The sequence below is a fragment of the Meles meles genome, chromosome 13 (assembly GCF_922984935.1).
Source record: "Meles meles chromosome 13, mMelMel3.1 paternal haplotype, whole genome shotgun sequence".
Classification (NCBI taxonomy): domain Eukaryota; kingdom Metazoa; phylum Chordata; class Mammalia; order Carnivora; family Mustelidae; genus Meles; species Meles meles.
The window spans coordinates 70,015,586-70,040,228 of NC_060078.1; the positions used below are offsets into that span (position 1 = coordinate 70,015,586).

At 46.0% G+C, this 24,643-nt stretch overlaps 1 pseudogene; it reads right to left on the reverse strand.

Annotated features, from left to right (window-relative positions):
* Nucleotides 1-19,114, reverse strand: part of LOC123955081 — a 47,701-nt pseudogene extending 28,587 nt beyond the window's left edge.
* Nucleotides 19,115-24,643: the final 5,529 nt, after the last annotated feature.

The following is a 24,643-nucleotide window of genomic DNA, read 5'->3' on the forward strand; positions in this document are numbered from 1 at the left end:
CTTCCTCCTCTTAATCCATCATGACTTCTCTTACGTGGAAATGAAAGTCCATCCCTAACTCAAGAAGAATATTATAATCTCCAAAGCTCCTTCCCAGGCTGGTTCCACTGGGTTGAACTCTTTAGGGACAGGACGATGAGCCTATTCCTCTGTGCCCTCCATGCCAGAATTGGGTCTGAACCAAATGATGTGCTCAATCAACATCCATTTGTTCACTTGAAAAGTCTGTGGCATCTCAGAATCTCTCTGGTACCTGGTATAGAGAATGTTCTGGCCCAACAGACATCAAGAGAGGAACTGTTTTTATGATTGATATGGGATGGCCAGAAGCGCAATCTGACCTGCAGAGCATGGCCAGTGCTTGGATTCATGTCCAAGTCACCAGTGGGGAAGATTTGAGAAGCTGTAGTGAATTTTTGTTACTCTTAGTTCCCTTTGAAGGAACGCTGACAGAGAAATTGACCTATAGGGCTTAAATGTGCCCTGACCTAACTCACTCTGACTTCCTTATCCCATCCCATTATGTACACAATCCATTTCAGAAGACCCTAATCCTTCTAAAGCAAGGTGTCAGGTTATCTTCAGCTCCCCTGGCATGAGGTGGGGCATAGACTCAGTGACCTGAGGTGACTGAAGACCACCAGGGAGACTTTCCTTTCAGAGTGTCATTCTCACCCACCCTAGAATTTCTTCAGAGAAACTTTGGGGTTAATACCTCTTGGAAATCAAATGCCAACAGAAAAAGCTACATCTGTTAGTTATCCCTACCTTAACCTGGGGAGAACTTACTAGTTTTCTCTCCAGAGGCCAGATAGATAGATAGATAGATAGATAGATGATATCAGCAGCAGGAGACTGATCCCCAGAGTTTAAAGTGCTTCCCTGGGCCTGGTGGGGAGGGAAGGGAAAGTGGGTGAAGGGAAGGAAGGAGGAGCCCAGTGTGGGAGAAGATGCCGTATCAGATCTTCCTAATTTTTAACCATCTCACCACTTAATTTTCCATGTGCATTTCCTGACTTTTTTTCCTGTAGCTAGATTTTAATCCACTCAGAGATAAAAGCAAGTCCTTGTCTTTCTATGCAAATGCCCAGAGTAAGGCAAACCCTTAAGAGATGTTCAGTGAAGTCTTACTGAAATACTAACCAACAGTGGTGGCCCAGAGTCATCTGTGAGGACCTGGCATGGGAGGCTTCCGTTGTCTGCCTTTCTTGGTAAATGACAATATGCTGGTTTCCCACTAAAGCCTAAGATACCAAAGTCTCACAAGTAAGACTCAGCTTCTCAGAAGTTAGGAGCAGTTAAATCCTAGGGGAAAAAAGAAAGCTCTTTGATATCAATCAGGCCAACCTCATCTCTTAATCCAGCATGGAGGCTTCCCGTCCAGCAAGAGGAAGTGGCTTACCAAAGTCACTCCAAGAGCCACCAGCCCTCAACTGCAGGAGGGTGGATCTTGTGTCTCACCCTGCCAACACTCAGGCCAGGTTTTGCCCAGAGGAATCTGTTGGTTGATGAGTGGATGGACTATTGATTGATGAATGATGACCAGCCCTGTCCTGCTGCCTGTGTGTCAGACTGAGGGACTTCCTCACCAAGACCTACTCCCATGTCATTGGTGTGGCCCCCTCTGATGGTGAAAGCAGACACAGCAAGCTGACAAAGAGCAGCTGGATTGTAGCCCAGGACGAAGAAGACAGCCTCAAGATGCTGGTCCACAATGACATGGCCCCTCTACTCACTGTCCATCTTTGAAATGATAGAATGACAGATCTACCTTATATTTTGTTGTGAGAATTAAATAAGTTGATATATACAGAGCGATAGAAAGTAGGCAAAAATAAGCACTAAATAGACTTTAGCTACTGCTACTACTGTTGTTACTCTTAATCTTTTTTTGCAGACCCAACAGTCCTCTTTGCCCAAAGTAAAGACTCTGCCTACATGTACACCTTCCCAGGTCTGCATCTAGCCCACCTCTTAGGTTAATGGCTTTGTGGCCGTTTTCTGGGGAAAGGAATCAAAAACGAGGCAGAGGAAGGGGTCTTGGTAATCCTTCTCCCCGACTTGATTCATGGTCTCGTAATTAGATTTTCTTTGGGGTAAAACATTGCAGCTTGGAGTGTAAACACTTTGCTCCTTCCTGATTGGATAAGCCCAGCATCCCTTTCAACTCTTCAGCTCTAGTGTAAAATAGTTCTCGCGAATTACTGAGATCAGGGAGGGATAAAAGGTTGGAAAATCTGATTGAAGCAGTGAATTTTAGAAGTGGAATTGTTTTGGGGTGCCTGGGTGACTCAGTTGGTTAAGCAACTGCCTTTGGCTCAGGTCATGATCCCAGGGTGCTAGGATTGAGCCCTATGTCAGGCTCCTTACTCAGGAGGGAGCCTGCTTCTCCCTCTACCTCTGCCTGCTATTCCACCAGCTTGTGCTCTCTCTCTCTGAGTCAAGTAACTAAATAAATTTTTTTTTAAAAAATGAGAAGTGGAATCATTTTGTTTGAGATCTGAAGAAGATCAGAATTTTCAGGAAAGATTACAAATTATTACAGTCTTTTCTAGCAATAAAGATTGTATTTTGTATAATTTTGTAATAAAGTCAATGTAAAAAGTTGTAATCAATTACAAAGATGATGAAGTCTTGGGTTCAGTTTAACTCAAGACACAGAACAACTCAAAAACACTGGTAGTTTTCTTTAAATAAGTTTTATATGATACATTGACATGTCATATGCAAAGGAGAGTCTGAATATCCAATCCATCTCATTATCTGAGTTTCTCAAGACATCCTCAATAAACAGTTATTCGGATTATCGCCAGCGGCTCCACGGGAAGCCCAGGGAGCTTCGTGTGTTGAATGGATTTGATTCTAATACGCTGGAAGACTTTGACCAGAACTACTACCGCCCGAGGCAGAGTACTCTGCAGCCAGTACTGGAAATTTCCCAGGAGATATAAGTTGGTTCAATGTTGAGAAAGTCACCCAGTCTGGAGTCTTTTAAATACTTCCTTGTTCCTAACAGATAGCCCATGGTCACTTACCATGGGTAGGATGAGCCCAGAAACATAATTGGGAAGTGGCTCTGAGGTCTTAAAAGATGATGACAGGCTCTGATAATTTCCACCCAGAGCAAAGGAAACCAGACTACTGGCAATTCCACTGCTAATTATTGCCCCTGTGGGCCACCCAACAAGGTAATTCATGTCTTGGGATTAGGCTGGAGAGGAACTGTTCTTGGACGAAGGGCAAAACATCGATAAGGTCTTTATCATCTGCTGTTAATCAAAGCTGATATAAGCTATACTAGTTCGCTTACCTTAAGACTCCCATTCCTGCCATACTTGATGACAATGCAGATGTTAGGTGGTTCTGTGCAAATACCAAAGAAGGGAACAATGTTTCCATGACTTAATTCATATAACTGAAAATAATAGTAGCTGATGATTACAGTATGTCTTCTGTTCCAGGAACTCACTCTGCACTTAGTATACTTGCAGCTAATTCTTACACAGAGAAAAGTGAGAAGAGAACTATGACTTCTCCCATTTTACAGATAAAGAAACTGAGGCTCAAACAGTAAAATACTGTGTTGAAGATCATAGAGCTTATTAGTGGCAGACCTCGGAGGTTTATCCAGGCAGTGTACCTCTAACAAATAAACCAGAGAAATGATCAAAGTCTAACCTAAAACTACATCACAGTAAACAGACCCTACTTCCAAATGTTCTTGGATATAAATGCCAGTGTGTGGAGGCCATGCTGGCTCACAGATCTCAAGCAAGAAACCAGACCCCACGAATCTGACTCCATTCAAGGACTAGGTTCAAGGGAGGTGAGTTAAGGAGATAGAATTAAGGAGAAAGAGCAAGGCTAGAAGGGATCCCAGATTTCAGGTATCTGGGTCAGGTGAAAGGATCTGAAGCCTAATGTCTGGGCTGTCAGGGGACAGGGATCTTGGGCCAAGGAAAGGGAAGCAGCTTCCTGTCATTGATCCTTTGGATGGCAGCATTCCCAGATAGGAACCACGAGCGGGCAGCAGAGAGTCAGAGAATGACATTACTTTCTCTCCTCACCAGCCGGATTTCCTGTAGCACAGATGGCTTCCTGACCCGGGCTTTTGCTCAGTCACCAATACAGCAGACGGCCACATGGTTTCCCTGGAACCAGAGACAAAGTGGGATGTTCTTAATCTAGGATGATCCAGAAAAAAAGCTCCACTCAGAAGAGACTAGGAAGGGAAGCAGGAAAACTGGCAAGAAACATCTACGAAAGGGAAGACCATCAAGCTCCTCACCATCCACATCAGCCCTAGGGCACCACTGTGCTTCATGCGGGCACTCAGCTAGTTGCTTAACACGCAAGATCTCATTTAACAGACAACACAGTCCTTCCGGGGGGGTGTGATTAGCCTGGTTCCAGATGAGATCATTGAGGTTAAGTGACTTGTCCAAGGTCACACGTTTGTAGGAAGTACAGCCAGAAGTTGAACATCTGACTCGAAGACTGCTCTGTTTCTCTTATACAGTAATATCCCATTTTCTTTAAGAGGAATAGTGAGCTGAGGCCTTAAGTGTAAGTCTGGAATCCAAAACCTAGTTCAAGCCCATTTCTACTCCTTACTGCCTGCATAAGCTTGGACAAGGGATTTTGCTTCTCCAAGCTTCCATTTCCTCATCTGTACCATGGGGAGTAAAAATAAAACTTACTTATACTGTTCTTATGGGGGTTCGGTCAGTTGAAATATGTAACACTGTTAACTCAAAGCTGGGCATCTATGAAGATTTCAGTCAGTTGCCTGTCCTTTTGTCTGTCATTATCTACCGAGTTTGCTTTTAGAGAGTCCATCACTCACCACAAATCATAGGGCCGCCTGAAAAAAATCTATGTAGAAGAGGACAGAGCATCTGGATGCGAGAGATGGTAAGCCTTGGCATGATTTAAATGTCAGCCAAGACCTGCCACTTTTAGTATGGTGTTAATTGCAAAAGACTCAGGACTGTGATGGGTTCCAGGGAGGCAGGGACCTCTGTAGGATAGAGGAGAGGATTCTTGGAAGAGATAAAGCTTAAGCTGAACCCCAAAGGGCAAGAAGGTTCCAGATGGAGTGGGGTAGGGATGGCAGGCATGGCATCGTCTGAGTGTAAAAGATACATGACATAAGCACCAAGACCCATTGGATGAGTACAGGGTTTAAGCCAGGAAAAACAATTTTTCTGAAAGGAGGTTGGGACTAGGCAGTAGAGAGCCCTGAGCCTGTGTTAAAGAGTTTGGACACGGGGCGCCTGGGTGGCTCAGTGGGTTAAGCCTCTGCCTTGGGCTCAGGTCATGATTCCAGTGTCCTGGGATCGAGTCCCGCGTCGGGCTCCCTGCTCAGCCGGGCGCCTGCTTCTTCCTCTCTTTCTGCCCCTCCCCCCACTTGTGTTCCTTCTCCCACTGTGTCTTTCTCTGTCGAATAAATAAAATCTTAAAAAAAAAAAAGAGTTTGGACACTATCGTACGGGCAACAGAGGTGGGGACCCCAGTGATGGCATTGGAGGGGGAAGAGGGCAAACATTTCAGGAGGCTTCACCAATACAGATATGCTATGAATTGTTGGTTGCCATCTCTAAATGACTACTTGACCATAATATACAGTTTTGTGGGGCACCTGGGTGGCTCAGTCAGTTAAGCATCTGCCTTTGGCTCCGGTCATGATCCTAGAGTCCTGGGATTGAGCCCTTCATTGGGCTCCCTGTTCAGCAGGATGTCTGTTTCTCCCTCTCCCTCTGCTACTTCCTGATTGTGCATGCGTGCTCTCTCTCTCTCTCTCTCTCTCTGCCTCTATCAAGTAAAGAAATAAAATCTTTTTTATCAGTTTTGTATGAATAAAGGTCCTTAGGGTTTGATGGGTGATGATAACCAAGATGGTTTTTTGTAGTTGGAAAACCCAAGTAAACATTTAGAAAAATAAGTTCAGTTGCATAAGGAAAGTTTTTGCTCCAGTCTTTGCTAAATCCAGCTTAGGGCAAAGAACAAGTCTCCCCTTGCTTGGAGCTTTTGGTCCCTACTCTCCAGGACTTCCATTTCAGAACATAAATACATGGGTTTTTCTTTCCTCTCATATTTTTCACCCAGGGGACTTGAACTTCTAAAGAAGTGAAGACTATGAAACATGAAGGTGCTGGGAAACTAACTTTAAATTTTTTATAATTTTAGTTAATTTAAATTTACTTAGCCTGGTGTGGCGAATGGCTACCTCATTGGACACTGGTGCCCTAGCGCTTGGATTACTACATCCTTGGTACTTCTGTGCTGAGGAATCAGGTGGTTAATGGTGTTGCTGTGGTATAAGGACTGGCAGTTGCTGAAGCCTGCAGCCAAACCCCTCTCTGTCTTTCTCAGCCTCTCTCCCACACCCCAGACCATTATGGCTCCTTTAGAAGTTCAAGGTTGAGAAGCACCAGTCTAGAGAAACAAGACTACCCTGGCTTTTACCTGGCGTGTCCCCCTATTCCCAATACCCTGCCTGACAGAAAGGACATGCGGAAAATGGGACAGAGACACATGCTCTGACCTACAGGCAGCCACTTTGTCCTCAGGAGTACCTGGCAAAGTCCTACCGGAGCATAAAAGAGCTCATCCCCCTGCTGGCTCTTGACAAAAGAACTGGCATCCCCAGAAATCATCACACCAGACGAATGACTGTTGTCACATCTCGACATAGGTGTGCCTCTCTGGGACGGTTGTAAGACAGGAAGCAATTCCATTGTTCTCAGCACCACGACCAAGTCCTGAAGAAATGGTGCATTTTGGAGGTGAGGAAAATGAGTGCCAAGGTCACACAGTTGATAAACAGGAGATCAGACCTCAGATCCTGATTCTCGGACCCAAAGTGTGAGTGCTTCTCTGTGACATGTCCCTCTTGTGTCCACACCACCACCAGACACCAGGGCTCAGGCACTGGCTCAAGCCAGTGCTGCCCAAATACTGGCTCCGGCATTTATCAGGATGTGTCACCTGGGTCACCTGAGGCCAGAGTCCGCTTTCTAAATGAGCATCTAAGCACATGACCTCTCCATGTCATATTCCCAGTGCCTCCCCAACACCTAGAGAATGTGTTTAACACAGAGGAACCCTGTTTTTCAGGGAGACTCTTACCTGGAACCCTAATGCAGAAACCAGGTGGGACAGAGCAGAGCTGCTTTGGTTGAAGAGGGAAGGAGGAGGCTCAGGACTCTTCTCCATCACACCTTCGCCCTCCCTCTATCGCTTGCCCCCTGATCAGACCAGCGAGCCCCAGAATCCCCAGGGACATTTGAAAATGACTTGCTAATGAATCCCGATCTGGTCTTCCTATGTTGGAGCCTCCTTGACTTTGGTACTTCCAAGTCAGCTTTTTTTGCAAAGTCCTAACTCACTTATTGAATGACTAGTGTATGTAAGGATACCAATAAGAAGAAAGGACTACCACAAAGGACAGTTTTGAAAATAAAGCCAATATAACAGGAATGACATATACATAACATGAGAGCAATGTCTGATTTTGACCCATAATGTATTCCTCATCTTTACAGCCGACCCAAATGTCTGTTAGAACAAACCTGTATACTTTGTCTACTTTCAGTGCCGTTTGTTTCTTAACAAGCAACAAGGTTTGAGAAGCTTTTCTTTTGCTTTAAACCATTTAAGAGTCATACATCTGTTCCAGCACATAGATTCTTGAATTCTCTTACTACCTTGAGTAGCATGTGCCCCTAGGCACGTTCTATCTGAAATTCTAAACTGACTGATTTTAAAATAAAATTCATTGCACTTACAGGTTTTTAATAAATTGAGATGAAGGTAAGATTGACCCCCCTTCTCCTCCCTCCCCCCAGGAACAAGGTGCTCTTTTTTTTTTCTTTTTTGAAATTTTTTTCTTTTTTTTTTTCTTTTTTGTTTTTTAAGGTGCTCTTCTTAAACTATAGAAACGCAAGTCTATCTTTCTACTCTAAAGATCATTTCTCACTAGCATTTTCCATAGGGCAATATGTGCTCCAGAGGGATTATTGTACACTTGGAAAGACTGCACTGGTGAATATGAATAACAAAGAGAAAAAGAAAAAAGGAAAGAAAGAAAAAGCACTTCAGAATTCCAAGCAAAAATATGCTAAGTCATAAGAGATGGTCATAGTAGTATGTTTTGAAATTATGTAAATGTTATATACTTATCAAATAATGTTATGTTTATTAAATGTGTGCCAAACCTCCCAGCCTTGAGCACCCCACACCTGGGCAACCCTGTGTTACCTCTCTCCTGCTCACCACTAGCAAAGCCACTCTTCCCAAATATCACCTCCTTTCTGAAGCCTTCACGATGCTGAGACCTTTACCCGCTTTGTGGGGCTTTCATCTCACCGTGTAGACAGATGTCTCTTGGAGCACTTGCCTCCCTCAGAAGACATCATTTGGGGCACGTTGCCACTCCCCACACTGTTTGGCCTTCAGTCCCTGTCTCGTGTGTGTGTGTTGAGCAAATGAATCCTGTCTTCATCATCAGTAGATCAAGGAGTTAATGTGGTTTTGAAAATGTCTGTATGCTGCCCAGGAGTTAGCTTTAATGTTTGAAGAGGATGTATGGGTTCTTATGCCCCCAGGGTAACAGGACTGAAGGGAACCTTCAAAGTCATCTGATCATTCTTTTTTTTTTTTAAAGATTTTATTTATTTATTAGAGAGAGAGAGAGAGAGAGCACAGGCAGACAGAGTTGCAGGCAGAGGCAGAGGGCGAAGCAGGATCCCTGCCAAGCAAGGAGCCTGATATGGGACTCGATCCCAGGATGCTGGGATCATGACCTGAGCCGAAGGCAGCCGCTTAACCAACTGAGCCACCCAGGTGTCCCCATCTGATCATTCTTAAGTATTGAGAAACTGAGTCCCGGAAATGATATCCCCAAAGATATTCATCAAGGAAGAAGTGGGGGACCCAGAAGCAAAATGTGAGGTTCAAGACTCTGTTAAGTACCCACTTTATAAAAAAAAAGTTGCCCCTAGCTTTCAGAAACTCCTAGATGAGGCCCCTTCCACAAATCACTAGCAGTGAGCAAGAAATGGATATGGAAATGGTCAGGTGTGGTCTCACCTTGTTCTGGGCTAGAATGGTGACGTCATAATAATTGATCTGCCACCAAATGTCTTTATTTTGCTTTTGCAATTTTCCACTCCACATCCTTACAATCAGACCTATGATCACAGTTTTCAAGACAGTAATCAGGAGAGTCATTGTGAGGATCACAGCAGTCCCACGTGGGGGGCAGAGACCTGTCATTACACAGTCTGCTGGAGAACCACACTGAGCACATCCTGGGTCCTGGCTGGTCCTGCCAAGCAGATGCCTCAAAGGCAGGGGCTCCCACTAGGATATACTGGGTCCACTGAGACTTGCCTCTTCCAAGGATTCTTTTCTGACCTCCACTCTGGTTCCCGTGGCAACTACACTCCCTTCCCCTTTGTATAGAAACTTCCATTGTAGACAATGGTGATGATACCACTTCTACTGAACCTTTACTCTGTGTTCTCCTTAGAGTCATTCTCAGCTACGATCCGTTTAACTTCAGGGCTGGACTCCGAACCACAGGACAACGCTCCCTAGTTCAGACTCTCTCTAACACCTTAGAAACAAAGTCCCTAAGACTCACATCCCTCTAGAGCCAGGTTTCTCTAGAGCCAAAGTTCTCTGCAGGGGAGGCAGGCAATGTTGGAGATGTGGGGGGTTTGCTGCAACTAGTGGGTGCTGCCGGTGTGTATGGGGTGGCCCCGGGCCACCGCTAAGCATTGTACAGTGCACAGGACACGTCCCCACACAAAAAGCAGCCTGTCCAAAATGTCAATAATACCACCGCCATTGAGACGCCCTCCTCTGGAGAATCCCTACCTGCCCCCTTCTCTGAGAACCTGCGCTGACCTGTAGAAGCAGGTGCGGGTTCACAGGCTCATTATAAAATCCGCATCGGGGACTGTGTTCAGGAAGGGAGCCACGGGCCCAGCAAAGCATGGAGAAATTCCTCATGGGTCTTCAAAAAAAAAATTTTAAAGTCAGGGCCCACTTGATTTATTCTATTCTGTCTCTACCTTATACATAGGAGCAACAACTTACACATGCATGTCTTTAAAATAAATTTGCAACAGGCTGACCTTGGTCTCTTAATTGAAACACTGGGTGCCCTGTCCGATTTCCACACCTCATGTAGACTCTTCAAATTCACCTACAGATAATCTAAACCATGGAAAGACAATATCTTTCTGTTGGGTAAAAGAGTTGACTTAAGCTTTTGATTTAAACCTGGTCACTTTTGATTTAAAAACAATATTCCAACCCTTTGGTGCTGCTGGCGTTTTCTTCCAGGTCTGAGACAAATCATGTTATGGAGCACCTTGCCGTTTCACAGACCAAAACATCTCTCCCCACGTGGAGAATGCCCTCTCCTACCACGCTGAGGATCTATTTTGCCACGGTTATTGCATTTCCTATGCCAAATTCCATGAGAGTAGGGAGGGAAAAGGTGTCAAATCAAATCTGGATTAGGGTGGTGATGGTGGGGACAAGTAGAAATTCAATTCCGTTTTAAGTTTCCTTTCAGTTTTCTCATTGATTAAGAGCTGAGAGAAGAAATGGATTTTTCTAGGGATTCCTGGGCTCAGGAACCCAGGACAGCAGCCAGGTCTTGGTACCCACAAAGCTCTCAGTTTGGGAATCATGGTGCCTGGGAATAAGTTTGGCTGGCTGGGGACTCAACACTGCAGGGGGCACTGTGTCCCATCACCCCTAGGCCAGGGCCTCTCCCTGAGGTCACAGGCCAGTGGGACCTGCCTGGCTGCATGAGAGGAGACCCAGGTCCCGCTGCAGGTGCACTTGGGGCCGAGGGGTGGGAAGAGGGTTGCTATGTTCTCAACTCGAACTGGAAGTGGCTGAGCCACACCCACCATCAAGGTCAAGATTATTTTAAAGGCCCAAAGTTGATCTTCATGAGTTCAGAGAGTTCCAGACAACCTGTGTGGTAGGTTCCGGAGCTGGATCCCAACCCGGGCTAACAGCAGGACCCCCAGACCACTCTCCCCTTTCAGGTCCCTTCCCGTAGCACCATGGAAACGCAGAGAAGTGTCTTGCCCAGTACCCGATTATCTTCTGGTAGAAGGTAATGACCTTCTGATAGAAGGACCCACAATGGGTCATCTTGGTCGTAGTAGAACCTTGTCATCAGTGACCTGTCATCATGTTCCAGGTCAGCTCAGTCCCATGCTGGGAGTAGCTCCAGCTCTGGCAATGGTGTCTCCATAAAAAATTCTCTGTAGGAGGGGCGCCTGGGTGACTCCGCCGGTTAATCACGGCCTTCGACTCAGGTCATGATCTCAGAGTCCTGGGATCGAGTCCCACATTGGGCTCCTTGCTCAGTGGGGAGCCTGCTTCTCCCTCTGCCTTGTGCTCCCCCTGCCTATGCTCTCTCTCTGTGCCAAGTAAATAAATAAAACCTTAAAAAAAGATTCTCTCGGGAACCACTGTGTCCCATCATCCCCTACAGTCAGGGATCACCACTGGCTGCTGGTTTCTCCCTATCTTATCCCTGTGCTAGACCATCTGTTGGCCTTGACCTGTCCTAGCTCCATATCTCTGATCCCTCCGTTCTGCGGCCTGATTCTGGTCTCCCGCCAAGAAAGGGAACTGGCATGGTCCGAGCTCACTGCTATCTCTTCCACTACTTCCGTGCACTGGGTTACTAGATACTCAAAACCCCAGCTCAGAGGCAGATGTTCTCAGGAGTCTCGTTTTTCAGGTAACGAAACGGACGTACATGGAGGTTAAACAATTCCCCCTCAAGGCCCACAGTTAGTAAATAACAGAACTGGGATGGGAGTCCAGGTCTCTAACTCCAAAGGTCACTGACATTTCACCTAGCAACCTCTGTCCTGGCTTGCGATGCTGGGGTGCAGATTTCACAAGACGGCATCAGACTGTTATTTATTGTGGGCTCTGGAGGTGAGAAAGTGCATGCGTGTGTTGCATATGCATGTGTGTGTCTGTGTGTGTGTGTGTCTGTGTGTGTTAGGGCTGTGAGGGGAAATAGAGGGAGACTATCAGAGCCAAACACAAATATCCTCCAAGAAGGGGCAGGGGGCCCGTGCAGGAAGGCCCCACCCGACCTGCTCCTCCGTGGAGACGGAGCTAAAGCAGGGCGGCCCCTCACCCTTCAGTAGACTTGTTTCCAGAAATCTTTGTCTCCGGGGCCTTCTCCATAGGAGTCCAGGGCTATGAGAAACACTGACTCGTAGACTATGGGGGAAGTGGGTCACCTTCTTATTTGTCAACACTTCCTTCCAAAAGCTGTGTCTTAAACCACAATGAAATCGATGTTGCCATTCGTAGGAAATACCCCCGTTCAATGAAACTGCCCAAAGACGATGTCAGATTTGAAACTCTTCGTCATAATCCTCGGAAACACAAGGACTCTGGAAGGCCTGCCCCCCCCAGGTCCATATTCTCGAACCAGTCCAGAAGCAGTGGGACGGAAGCCAAAAAAGAATAATAAAGAATTGGGGCACCTGGGTGGCTCAGTAGGTTAAAGCCTCTGCCTTCGGCTCAGGTCATGGTCTCAGGGTCCTGGGATCGAGCCCCGCATCGGGCTCTCTGCTCGGCAGGGAGCCTGCTTCCTCCTCTCTCTCTGCCTGCCTCTCTGCCTGCTTGTGATCTCTGTCTGTCAAATAAATAAAAAAAAAAAAAAGAATAATAAAGAATAAAGGCTTACCTGGGTGTCAAGCAGCTGCGATGCAGAAAGCTTACCTTCTAGCAATGGGTGGCAAAAACTTGAAAAATTGAGGACGATTGAGTCTCAATTTTCTGCTTGTGGCTTCTGTGGTTTGCTAGGATTGTTATTATCTGTATTATTACGACTATGAAATTAATGTCCACTCGCTCTATGTATGCATACATGAGATACAGCCGGCCTTCCCCGATTTCCCTACGGGCCCCTCCTGTCTGTTCCGAGAGGTAGACGACCATTCTGGGCCCGTACAAAGGAGTGTGGGTGTGCATGCATGTACATTTTACATAAATAGTGTCACACTAAAATGCTGTTCTGCGCCTGGATATTTTTTCCCCACCTACGCCTATAGTGGGGATATATTTTTTTAAAGATTTTTTTTATTTTTATTTATTTGACAGAGAGAGATCACAAGTAGATAGGCAGGCAAAGAGAGAGAGAGAGGGAAGCAGGCTCCTTGCTGAGCAGAGAGCCTGACGCGGGACTCGATCCCGGACCCCGAGATCATGACCTGAGCCAAAGGCAGCGGCTTAACCCACTGAGCCACCCAGGCACCCCAATATAGTGGGGATATTTTATAGGATGAATTTATGCTCTTCTTTTTTTTTTAATAGGTCTTTTTTTTTAAGATTTTATTTATTTATTTGACAGAGAGAGATCATAAGTAGGCAGAGAGGCAGGCAGAGAGAGTGAGAGGGAAGCAGGCTCCCTGCCTAGCAGAGAGCCCGATGCGGGACTCGATCCCAGGACCCTGAGATCATGACCCGAGCCGAAGGCAGCGGCTTAAACCACTGAGCCACCCAGGCACCCCAATATAGTGGGGATATTTTATAAGATGAATTTATGCTCTTCTTTTTTTAAAGCTGGGTGAGTTCAATTGCATGGACACTGTGTGGTATATTTTTATTTCTATAAGCTTCTGCCGCTGCAAGCCAGTGGGACTGTGATCAGGGAGGCTTGGGGAGAAAGCAACGAGGGGGTTGAAGGCTTCCCTGCCAGCACTAAGACCTGTCCCAGCCTCTCTTCACATGGCCACAGGCAAAAGTGATAGAAGTGAAGAGAGAGGAGTGGCCAGCAGTAACACAGGAGGCGGGGGATGTTCTGGGAAGTCTGGCATTTGCTTAGAATTCCAATTGCTGCCCGGAGAAATCCAGAGAAATACTTCTTGATAAAAAGATAAAAGAACTCCAGACCATTATTATACATTTTTCTTTACTCCCTCTTGCTCTGTTTCAGCTCACGATTATAGAAAACAAGCTTACTTTATGGCGCACCTGGGTGGCTCAGTTCGCGTTAAGCATCAACTCTTGGTTTCGGCTCAGGTCACGATCTCATGGGTCCTGGGATGAAGCCCCGCTCAGTGGGGAATCTGCTTAAAGATTCTCTCTTGCTGCTCCTCTCCTCACTCGTGCTCTCTCTCTCCCAAAGAAATTAATAAATCTTAAAAAAGTAAATAAAGTAAAACAAACCAAGGTCACTTTAAGAAGGGTAAAAGTGCTGTAAAAAAAAAAAAAAAAACATACAGCGTGTCCATAGCAAATGTACTTGGCGTTTTTTTAGAAGCCTGAGAGTGGGATGACGCTGGGGCCAGCCTGCCTGGGTTTGAATACCAGCTCTCCCTGCTCCTAGTCATGTGGCCTAGGGCAAGTCATTTCAGCCCTCAGGGACTCAGTTTCCTCATCTCTAAAATGAGGACAATAAAAAGTGTCTCCCCGTGGGGTGGTGTGAGCTGAAATGGATTTCAATATCTCAGGTGCTCACGGCAGGGTCTGGTGCCCAGTCAACACTCCATAAGGCAGAGCTCCTGGGGCAAAGGGCTCAGTCCCAGTGTCCGAAAGACCCAGTCTGGAGCAGCAGCTATGGCCCTTGGGAGCTCCGAGCTCCTGGGTGAGGTACTTCAGTTATCTGAGCCCCCGGTTCTTTGTCTGGAACCCTAATAACATCTACCTTCCAAGCCTGAAGCCAGAAATGAGAGCCACGATGGTGCAAATCAGGGCTGGAATATCTGCCTCACGGCGCTCTTGGGGTACTGAGCGCTACAGGACACGTGGTACATGCACTTATAGGAACTTCGAGTAGGGAACGTGGTACACGTTAGCTGTCCCGATCATCACCACATAAACCAAACCATCTAAGACCAGTATGGGACCAGTATGCTGGTCTCTCCAGGCCTTTGCTGGGGCTCCAACAGGGACCTCTCACCCACAGTGCAGAAGAACTCTGGGTAAATTCTTTCTGCCCCATCTCAGTGTCCCAATCATAAAACGAGGACATGGGTTACCTGGCTCAAAGGGTAGTAATGAGTACTCAGTGAGCTAATACACCTGACACATAGCAAGGGTTCCTTACTCATGCTTTCTTTCTTTTTTTTTTTTTTAAGATTTTATTTATTTATTTGAGAGAGAGAGCGAGCAACAGAGACGGTGAGCGGGGAAGAGGCAGAGGGAGAGAGAGAGCCCCAGGCAGACTCCCCGCTGAGCACAGAGCTCTGTGTGGGGCTCCATCCCATGACCCCAAGTCATGACCTGAGCCAAAACTAAGAGTCGTACGCTCCACTGACTGAGCCACTCAGGCACCCCGCCTTGTTACTTCTTACAGTGGGGGTCCCTGATGGCTTACCAGCACCCACCTCCAACCATCACACAATAATGGAGACAGATTCTCCTGCACTGGGTCCCAGGTTCTCTGCAGCCAGCAGAATAAGTTTTGCATCCTCCGAGCTTCAGGTTAAGACTGTAACTAAGAAGGGAAAACAAAATCAATCCATCACACATGCTCATGTGTGCGCGCGTGCACACACACACACTCGCGCGCGCTCGCTTTTTAAAAAGTGTGGCCTGAAGCCGCTCCCAGTGAGCAAATGAGACGTGAACTTTCTCTTTCCTTGAGCATGCTTGAGGAAACAGGGATGCCTAACCTATCCCCCACTTCCTGAGACGCCTCCGTAGCCCACAGACAGGCAGCTTTGGCTCTGCACCCCCAAATCCTCGCTGTGGGTCTCTCCCAAAGTGTGAATCAGCAAAATTGGTTTCCCACTTTTGTGCTCAGTTTCTTCATTTAACTCACTCAGAGCAACAGGTCTGGCTTGTGGCTCATCAGCCACTCGGTGGTTAGGAGGCGTTCCCCGATGACTCAGGATCAGGAATGTTCAGACCTTCTGAGTCTGGGTGGGGGGTGGGGAGGAGGAAGAGGCCATCATGCTTTTCTCCCCTCCAAACACATCAGCATGTATTTTGAGGACACCCAAATGAAGCAGTGACTTGTTTTCTAAGTGCGGTAAATGAGAGCCTGCTTATTTGGGTCCCAATTGTGTGTCAGGCTCGGCGCTAAACACAGGATACAGCAGCTGGCCAGAGAGAAGACCCGCGCCCTGGGGAAGCTGACAGTCACACAACATACACGCGAACACATGAAAGAGAGCAAGCAAGATTCTAGTTAGTGAGGGGAAAGGATGTTCGGATACTAATGTGTGTTGGGGGGTGGGGGGGTGCTTCTCCACATCAGGCAGTCAGAGAAGGCCCCTCGGACAAGGTGGGCTCTGGGCTGAGTCTGGAAGGCTAAGAGGGAGCTCCCCGCTGGGGGCGGGGCTTGTGGAATGGCAGGTAGTACTCCAGGCCAAGGGATCAGACCAGGCCCAAGGCTATGAAGACCCTAAAGGGCTTAATGTATTTGAAGAATAGAAAGGAGTCAGTTACTAATTCATGCTAGAAAGGAGAACCTCTTCAGTATCCCAGTAAGAGTGACTGCTCTCTTACGCCGACCCGCTATGTTGTCCGGCGCTCTACAGGCATGACTTCAGTTAATCCTCACCATTCTATGAGGTGGATAGGATGACTGTCTCCATTTCACAGGGAAGGTACCTGAGGCACAGAGAGGTTAATGCACTTGCTCAAGAGCACCCCGCTAGAAAGTGTCAGAGACTGGTTTCAAACTCTATTGTTTAGAGCCCGTGCTCTAAACAATAACCCAAATGAAGGAGCCAGCCCACTTGGAAGATGCATCCAGAACCTTCTCCGCGTCTCATAACACTATAGCATCCACTATTTCACTTTAGATTTTTTAAGAAATGACTTTTTTGTTGGTGATGCTTTAATACATCATTAATTTTACACCCTGTTTCTTTCTGCTTCTTACATCCATAGAAAGATGAAGAGTTCTTAGTTGTTGTTTTCCTCAAACAATCTGCTCTGTTCATTTCTCTCTCTAAACATAAGCAACAGAAGACTCTTTCCTACTGACTTGTGGTAGCCAGAAGTAAGAGTCTTTTGAAGGAAGGCTCGGTCATTGTTGGTATATTTCACAGACAGTGATGGTGAACTGGGATTTGAGTCCATTCTCTACAACCTTCCACAGTTCATCCACTCCATCCCAGGAGGAAGTCCCCGAGTGACCTCCAAACATCCCAGTACGTTTCCAGCCAGAGCCTTCTCTAGAACACATCACCAGTTTTGTGCCTGGGTGGCCCGAGTATCACACAGGTGTCATATAAGAAGTTGTCCTCCAGTTTTGCAGTTTAACAAGGTCAAACACAGGGATATTCCACTCTGAGCCCAGCAAGCCAATAACCTTTAAAGGAACCAAAAGGATGTCTTTCCATAATTCAGTTTATGCAACACTCAAACCCCATGATAAGATATCTGCATAATCTTTGGCTTCCGTAGGTCTATGGGTCTTACTGGACCCTCTCTTTTGGAATATTGATGATATTGTCTTGGATCCATCTTGAGGATGCGATACCTCAAAGGACAAGAACAACCAGAACATGAGCACTGGGTGTGATGCCAAAACAATGAACACTGTTATAAACAAACAAACAAAAAAAGAACAACCAGAACAAGTATTTATTGACTGATTTGTTCCTTATTCACTTCTCAATACTTTTCATCAGGAGCCTATTATTTATAACCAACTTTGGAGACCTTGCTCTTAAAGGAGCTTATGATTAATTATTAGAGGAGCTAAGACATATACAAATAGCTTGAGTTGAATATAATTTTCAATATTTATAGGATATAGACTTATGGGAATTAAGAAGATCCTTCTGATTGGGGAATTAGGGGTGTGAAGGGTGAGGGTGGAGGAGTTAACAAAGATTCCAGGGCATTTGAACTTGACTTTGAAGAATGGGCAAGCTCTGGACAGCTGGACATGTATCAAAAGAAAAATCTCAGAAGAGACCAAGATCCAAGTTCAAACGTGACACCAGCCACTAATGACAGTTCTGCAGTATTTTTGAGAGTAAGGACTAAGATGCACCTTCCTAGTCTGCCTTTGCATCCGCACTTCTCCGAGTGCAAGATACCAAGGACCTCCACAAAGCTAATCCCATTTACTAAACAGATAGATACAAGTCGTTTGTTTTCTTCTTTGCTTGCAATCTGCCATACTTCACTCTTTCCCGTTTACCCTTAACATCACTGAATAATTTATTACACACTGAAAGGGAAACCTACGCAAACAAATGATGTTTCTCCGCTTGAAACAGAACATTCATTTTTCTACTTAATTTTCCTGAGCCATGTGGCTGACAACATGAGAGGGAATGGTATGAGTCTATACACAACAGCACCAGGTCCGAACAATCGACAAGTCAGTGAACCTCTGCCTAACAAGTATTGATTTGAAAGGCTTTCTTTTAAGAGAATGTTAATTATTCTAATTACATGGTCTAAATACATATAAAGAAATGATATCCAAACCCTACAGAGTTATTATCTATAATAATGTCATCCCTGCCAAGAGATTATTCAAGTCTATCCCATCACCTTAAAAACCATCCCTTCTAATGACAAACAGCCAAAGTTTTTATTTTTTATTTATTTATTTATTTTTATTTGCTTATTTACAGCATAACAGTGTTCATTGTTTTGGCATCACACCCAGTGCTCCATGCAGTACGTGCCCTCCCTATGAGAATGAAGACACTTCGGTCCAAAACCTATGGGATACAGCAAAGGCGGTTCTAAGGGGGAAATACATAGCCATCCAAGCCAAAGTTTTTAGAAGGCTATCCTCCACCTCTGTTGCTACTGAACGTGCTGGTCCAAACAGGGCAGAAATCTGTTGTGTCTGGACCTGATTGGTGAGAATAGCAACAGACTCCTTAATGCTGCAAGTTGAGTTGGTGTAAGTGAGTTTCCAGCTGAAGTTTCTGAGGTCCACTGTCTCTGAGTTGATCTTGTCCAGGGCAGTCTAGAGGGCTGCACCCAGCCTTTGCACACTGAATGAATGGGAGATGTTGCAGGGGGCCTGGAAGCCCACAGTGAGGTTGGCAGCCTCAAGCCATGTCACCAGCATACTGGTGAAGAGTGTCAGAACTAGTGTTGGGTAGGCAGCATGACCTTCCATCCCCAAACAGAGCCCAGACCTGGATGAAGCTTCAGCTCCTATCCTGGGAGCCATGGATGGCATCTAACACCTGTATCACTGCCAAACTCAGGTGCTCAGCCTCCTGACCACTCATGGCTGGAGCTTAAAAGGTAGTGCAGGGTTCCCTGAGAACCACAGCTTGCTTTCTGTTCAGTGCCATTGGTTAAACAAAACCTTCCCTTTTCAGAGTCTGTCCTAACACATCTAGAAGCTGCAATCTTGAAGAAAGAGGCCAGGGCAGGGAGTCAGCAAAACCCTGGTAATAGATCCAAGTGACACCACTCACAAACTTCATGGTCCTGGAAAGGTCACAGCCCCACCCCCCATCCTCCTAACACCCAAATATCTCCTCACTAGTAAGGGAAAAATCAAGAGACCCACTCAAATGTAAGCAGATGGCCTGGGATGGAATTCTAACTCCACCACAAATTGTGTGACCTGGGACATGTTACTTCCCCTCTCTATGCCTTCATTTCCTGATCTCTAAAATGGGGGTAAAACTGTAAAGGGATCTTCACCCAAGTGACATGGCGAGGACTGAAAGCAATCCAGTGCCTGACACAGTGGCTTGGGCAAAGAACTATTTCATACACATTAGACGATCGTGGTGGTAACGATGATGATAGTGATGACTGATGTTGATATCATCACAAGGATGATGATTATCACCTGCTGAATCCATCTTACAGGAAATGCTCCTAGATTGAGCAAGCTGAATGCTGGGAAGGGGTTTAAGGACAGCCACTACAGTCCATACTCCCACCAGTCCTAGGGCCCCAGGGACAGGTTACTGATGGATCAACACTCACTCTGCCTCTACACAGCTCAGCGCCAAGCTGGAGAAAGTTCTCTGTTGATTAATTACATATGAAGTATTACATAGGTAATCGTTTACATATGAACTATTACTTCACATGAAGTAATACAGGATAGCAGTCCCCTTGGAAAGCCATCGCGATCCCCAGTGAGATGGCCCAGCCACCAGCTGGACAATTGCTCATCAGTAGAAAAGGTTCAGTTTCCTCCTACCATGGGCTTTCTTCCATATCCCACTGGCAGGGAAGGAGCTGGCATCTCCTAGGCACCTCAGGATTAGTAGACTTGCCATGGCTCTCAGGGCTTGACCTAAGGACCACCTACATCAGTGTCTCCTGATGATCAGATGGATAGGTTCAAGGGCCCCATTGCAGACCCTCTGAACCAGATGTCTTGGGTTGACCCTGGGAACCTGCATTTAACAGGCCCTCATGTATCCCCATGTACACTAAGGCTTAAGAAACTTTGAGACAGCCTAAAGTAAGAGGAGGGAAAGGATAGCCAAGGACTATCCATCCTCTGGTTATGTTCTTCAGTAGCAAGCTCCCCTCCCTGCCATGGGATTACTGAGTCTTAGGTCTTGCCTACCTCATAGGGCTGTTTCCAAACCTATGGATTAGAGGGGTTGGCTTTTCCCAAACCAAACTCCTCAAAACTGGTTCTTCACCAAGCTACATATTCTCTTTCTCCTCTGCTAGGACAGCTCAGTGTCAAACTGGAAAATCATCTGAGTCTAGACTTCCATGCTCTAACCATAGTTAGAGTTCCAGGGACCTTTTTGACTCAGATGGTTACCAGATATATGTGGCCCTGGGTAAGTCAGTTACATCTATGCCCTAGTTTCCTCAATTTCAAAATGACATGACAGCACCCCTCTCAGAAGGATGTTGTAAAGATATTGTGAGTTTATGTAATTCCTTAACAAGCTGCTTCCCATTTAGCAGGAACTCAATATAGGACGATCCTTGATGGGTATGTCATTGAACCGGTCATAATGTCAAAGCAAGGATTCTAGACACAATGTCTTATTACATGCTTTGCATCCCCTCTCCCCCTCCCACTTACAAACTTCTTAAAACTTACACCCTCACTCTAGATAATTTTAGATTCTTTACATTTACAGATAGTTTTTCTCTGAGAAACTCTGAGGCCAAGGTGACTGTGTGGGTCCCTCCTTGTATCCTCAGATCCAGCCCACTGTTGGGCCTTTAAACATGCAAATTCATATTAATCATAATCAGTATGAGTAATTTTTGTATTCTTACATTTTTTTAAGGATTTTATTTACTGATTTGAGAGACAGAGAGAGCACAAGTGGAGGAAGGGGCGAGGGGAGAAGGAGAGGTAGAAACAGACTCCCCACTGAGCAGGGACCACAACGAGGGTTGCAATCCCAGGACCATGAGATCATGACCTAAGCCGAGAGCAGCCACTTAACCAACTGAGCCACCCAGCTGCCCCAGTACTCTCTGTATCCGTAATGTGCTTACACGTTGATATGGTCAAAACCAGAAGAAGATACCAGTGAGATTCGGTGTTGGTGTGAGTTTGTTTAATCAACAGACATACACGGTTGATAGGAATGTTAATTGATAGCAGTTTTTCCATAGGCATCCAAGTCTTAGAATATATACATTTTTGACTGAGAAATTCCAATTTGGGATATTTGACCTAAATAAAGAAGATCATATGATAAAATTTAACTGCAGTCAAAAATCAGACACAAACTGTATACCTGAAATGAACATAACACTCTTTGGTAACTATGTTGGAGTTAGAATTAAAATCTTAATTAAAACAATTAAACACAAACTTACTGTCCAACAGTAGGGGCCTGGATAAATAACCTGGCATGAATCTATATGATTGAGGATGACGCAGTCATTCAAAATGGTATTTTAAATGTACATTTATTGACTCGGAAAAACAGTCACCATGTTTTAAGTAAGGAAGCACACTATAAAAATGACATGTGCAGGCGTCTCTGGGTGGCGCAGTCAGCTGAGCATCTGACTCGATTTTGGCTCAGGTCATGATCTCGGGGTCTTGAGATTGAGCCCCGTGTTGGGCTCGGCACTAAGCACAGAGTTAAGATTCTCTCTCCCTCTGTCCACACCCCCCCAACTCTCTCTGTCTCTCTCTCAAATAAATACATAGATCTTTTTTTTTTAAGAGACATGTACAGTATTCCATTTTTATTTTTTAAAAAGGCACACAGTCTGCAGAGCAAAGATCGCATACACCAAACCACTCCAAGCTGTTCTCTCTGAAGGGTAGAAATCATATTGGGTGGTTTCTTCTCCTTACTTAATTTTCGTGTGTTTTGTCTAAATGTCTGCAATGAAGAAGAAAAGTGAAAGTTTTAAATAATAGTACACCCTACAGACTTGCATTTGTGGAGTAAAAGTACAGGCTTTCACTCGTGCTGTCTGAATTCTCAGATCAGGAGAAGCTCACAGCGGTCTGGGTCCTCACACCGCTTGGGCACCTGGCTTCCCTCTGTGGGCTCTAATTATTCCCTGTGGAGCTCAGTCCCTTCCGTTCTCCATTGCCTTCAGAAGGGGAGAGCACCAGAGATGCAGTGGTCCAGGCGACAGCGATCATCACCAGGAAAACAGTTGCCATAGTTACAGGCCCACCTACTTTGTGTGAAGTGCTTGATTGGCTGGAGTGGAAAGGCCTGAGGTTAAAAGCAGCTTGGGGTGGGGGTAGGGGAGTTTCTGAGGGGCCTGTGGTCGCTGAGAGGGACCACACTGTTCCACACTCTGCTTCTCCAGCCCTCCTCCCTTCTAGGAGCCGGAGTGGTTGATGGGGGAGGCCACGTGGCCGCACGCCCAGCAGAGGTACAGAGTTTGGTTTGTTATGTCAGTGGGGTAGTGCTCAGACTCCCAGCAACTTTAGCCCATCTCTGCTTTCTGAAGAGATTATTATAGAGGGAGGGTTCTTTCTGCCTGATTTATGGTTTCCTCAATCCTGGCCAGCCTGTGCCATAAACCAGACAAGCCAGCTGCTCAACATCCACGATCAGATAAGATGAGCTGGTCCAGGGTGGGAGAGTTTTAGTGAGATCTCTGGCTTTTCTTTAGCTGCCTTCCCTCTCCTCCTGCTCCCCCCACCCCAGCTGCCTCCCTTCAGCTTGTAAATCTGTGCCTTAATCATGTTTAGAGAAAAAGTCAAAGTTTGGAATGTGTGAATTTGAACTTGTCCAGAAGCAGAAAAGGGTGTGCAAGTACAAGAGGAGCCCGTAATCCCCCTGACGGAAAGACAGAGGGAGAGGCAACCCTCCGCCCGTCCTCACACGCTCTCTCACATCTCCTTGGGTGTTTTGGGAAAAGGCATCAACCTCGGGTTTTGCCAAGTAAATAAGACTGGATTTGAGCTTCTGTTTTCTTATTGACAAAGTGGAAAAAATACCAGGGGCAGAGCCCTTTGACCTTTTCCAGTTCCTTGTTCTAAACCCCTAGGGCTCTGGTAGATTCATAATTAACCAAGTATCCCATGCTTGGAGATGGTAGCATGTTTCTTTCAGGTCTGCTTACAGGTTTGCCAAGGGAGCGTCCCTGAAGATCTAGCACACCTCATACTAACCCTCCCGAGTATGAGCAAGTAAAAGTCAGCTAGTACCTGTTCAAGCGTCCGCCGCAAACTTCCTGCCGTGTTCTCCAGTCTTGCAGATAGTGGTGATGCTGTCAATGAATACAAGCCACTAGATAGTAGATGTTTGAAGAGTCGCAGGACAGTGGAGTAAAGGTTGAACTTGAGTAAAGGGGGGAGACTGTGCTGCTTAGATCTGAAACAAAGCAAGTTCCTTGGATCCAGAAGCCACTCTTTTAGGTGATCATGCAGACACTAGTCCTAGAAGCCAAGGAGGGGGCGCTGGCCTTGACTTTCTGATGATGACATGATGCTCGTTTTTGAAAGTGTTTACACGAGGGGCCAACAATCCCTTTTCACAGCGACATGCCCTTTTATGTTCTTCAGCACCTGATTTTTCTCCTGGGAGGCTAAAGACTCCTCCCCTGGCCTTCACGTGTTGTTCTTTCTCACACCTGTTTCCACCAGGAATGAGTCGTTGCCCCCTGAATGGGGCCTCTCATTAGGGATCCTTATCCATACTTTCAAGTTTTCTTCTGGCTCTGCGTATAACCTAAAGTCTAGCAGGTTGCTTGAGCCTGAACCCCATATTTCTGATCTGAATATTGATTTTGTGGTCTTTGACCCTGTCTCCCATATTACCACTCCCAACCCCCTACAAAGCCTTAGCAAGAAGAACAAAAACATCCAGAAAGCGGAGGGGAGAAGGGGCAGCTGTCTGCTCACTCATCAAAGATATTACATGATTAACAGTGAGGTTTACTTCCCAAACCACTTTCAAGAATGTTCTACATTTTCTCTTCTTTTTAAAAGATTTTATTTATTATTTGACAGAGAGAGAGATCACAAGTAGGCAGAGAGGTAGCCAGAGAGAGGGAGAAGCAGGCTCCCTGCTGAGCAGACAGCCCAATGCAGGGGCTCGATCCCAGGATCCTGAGATCATGACCTGAGCCGAAGGCAGAGGCTTAACCCACTGAGCCACCCAGGCACCCAAGAATGTTCTGCGTTTTCCAAGAACAACCTCATGGCCACAGTGTCTCAAACACGGAACAAATAAAGTGTCCTTGGCTTAATACGTCTTTCTCTGGCGAGGGTACA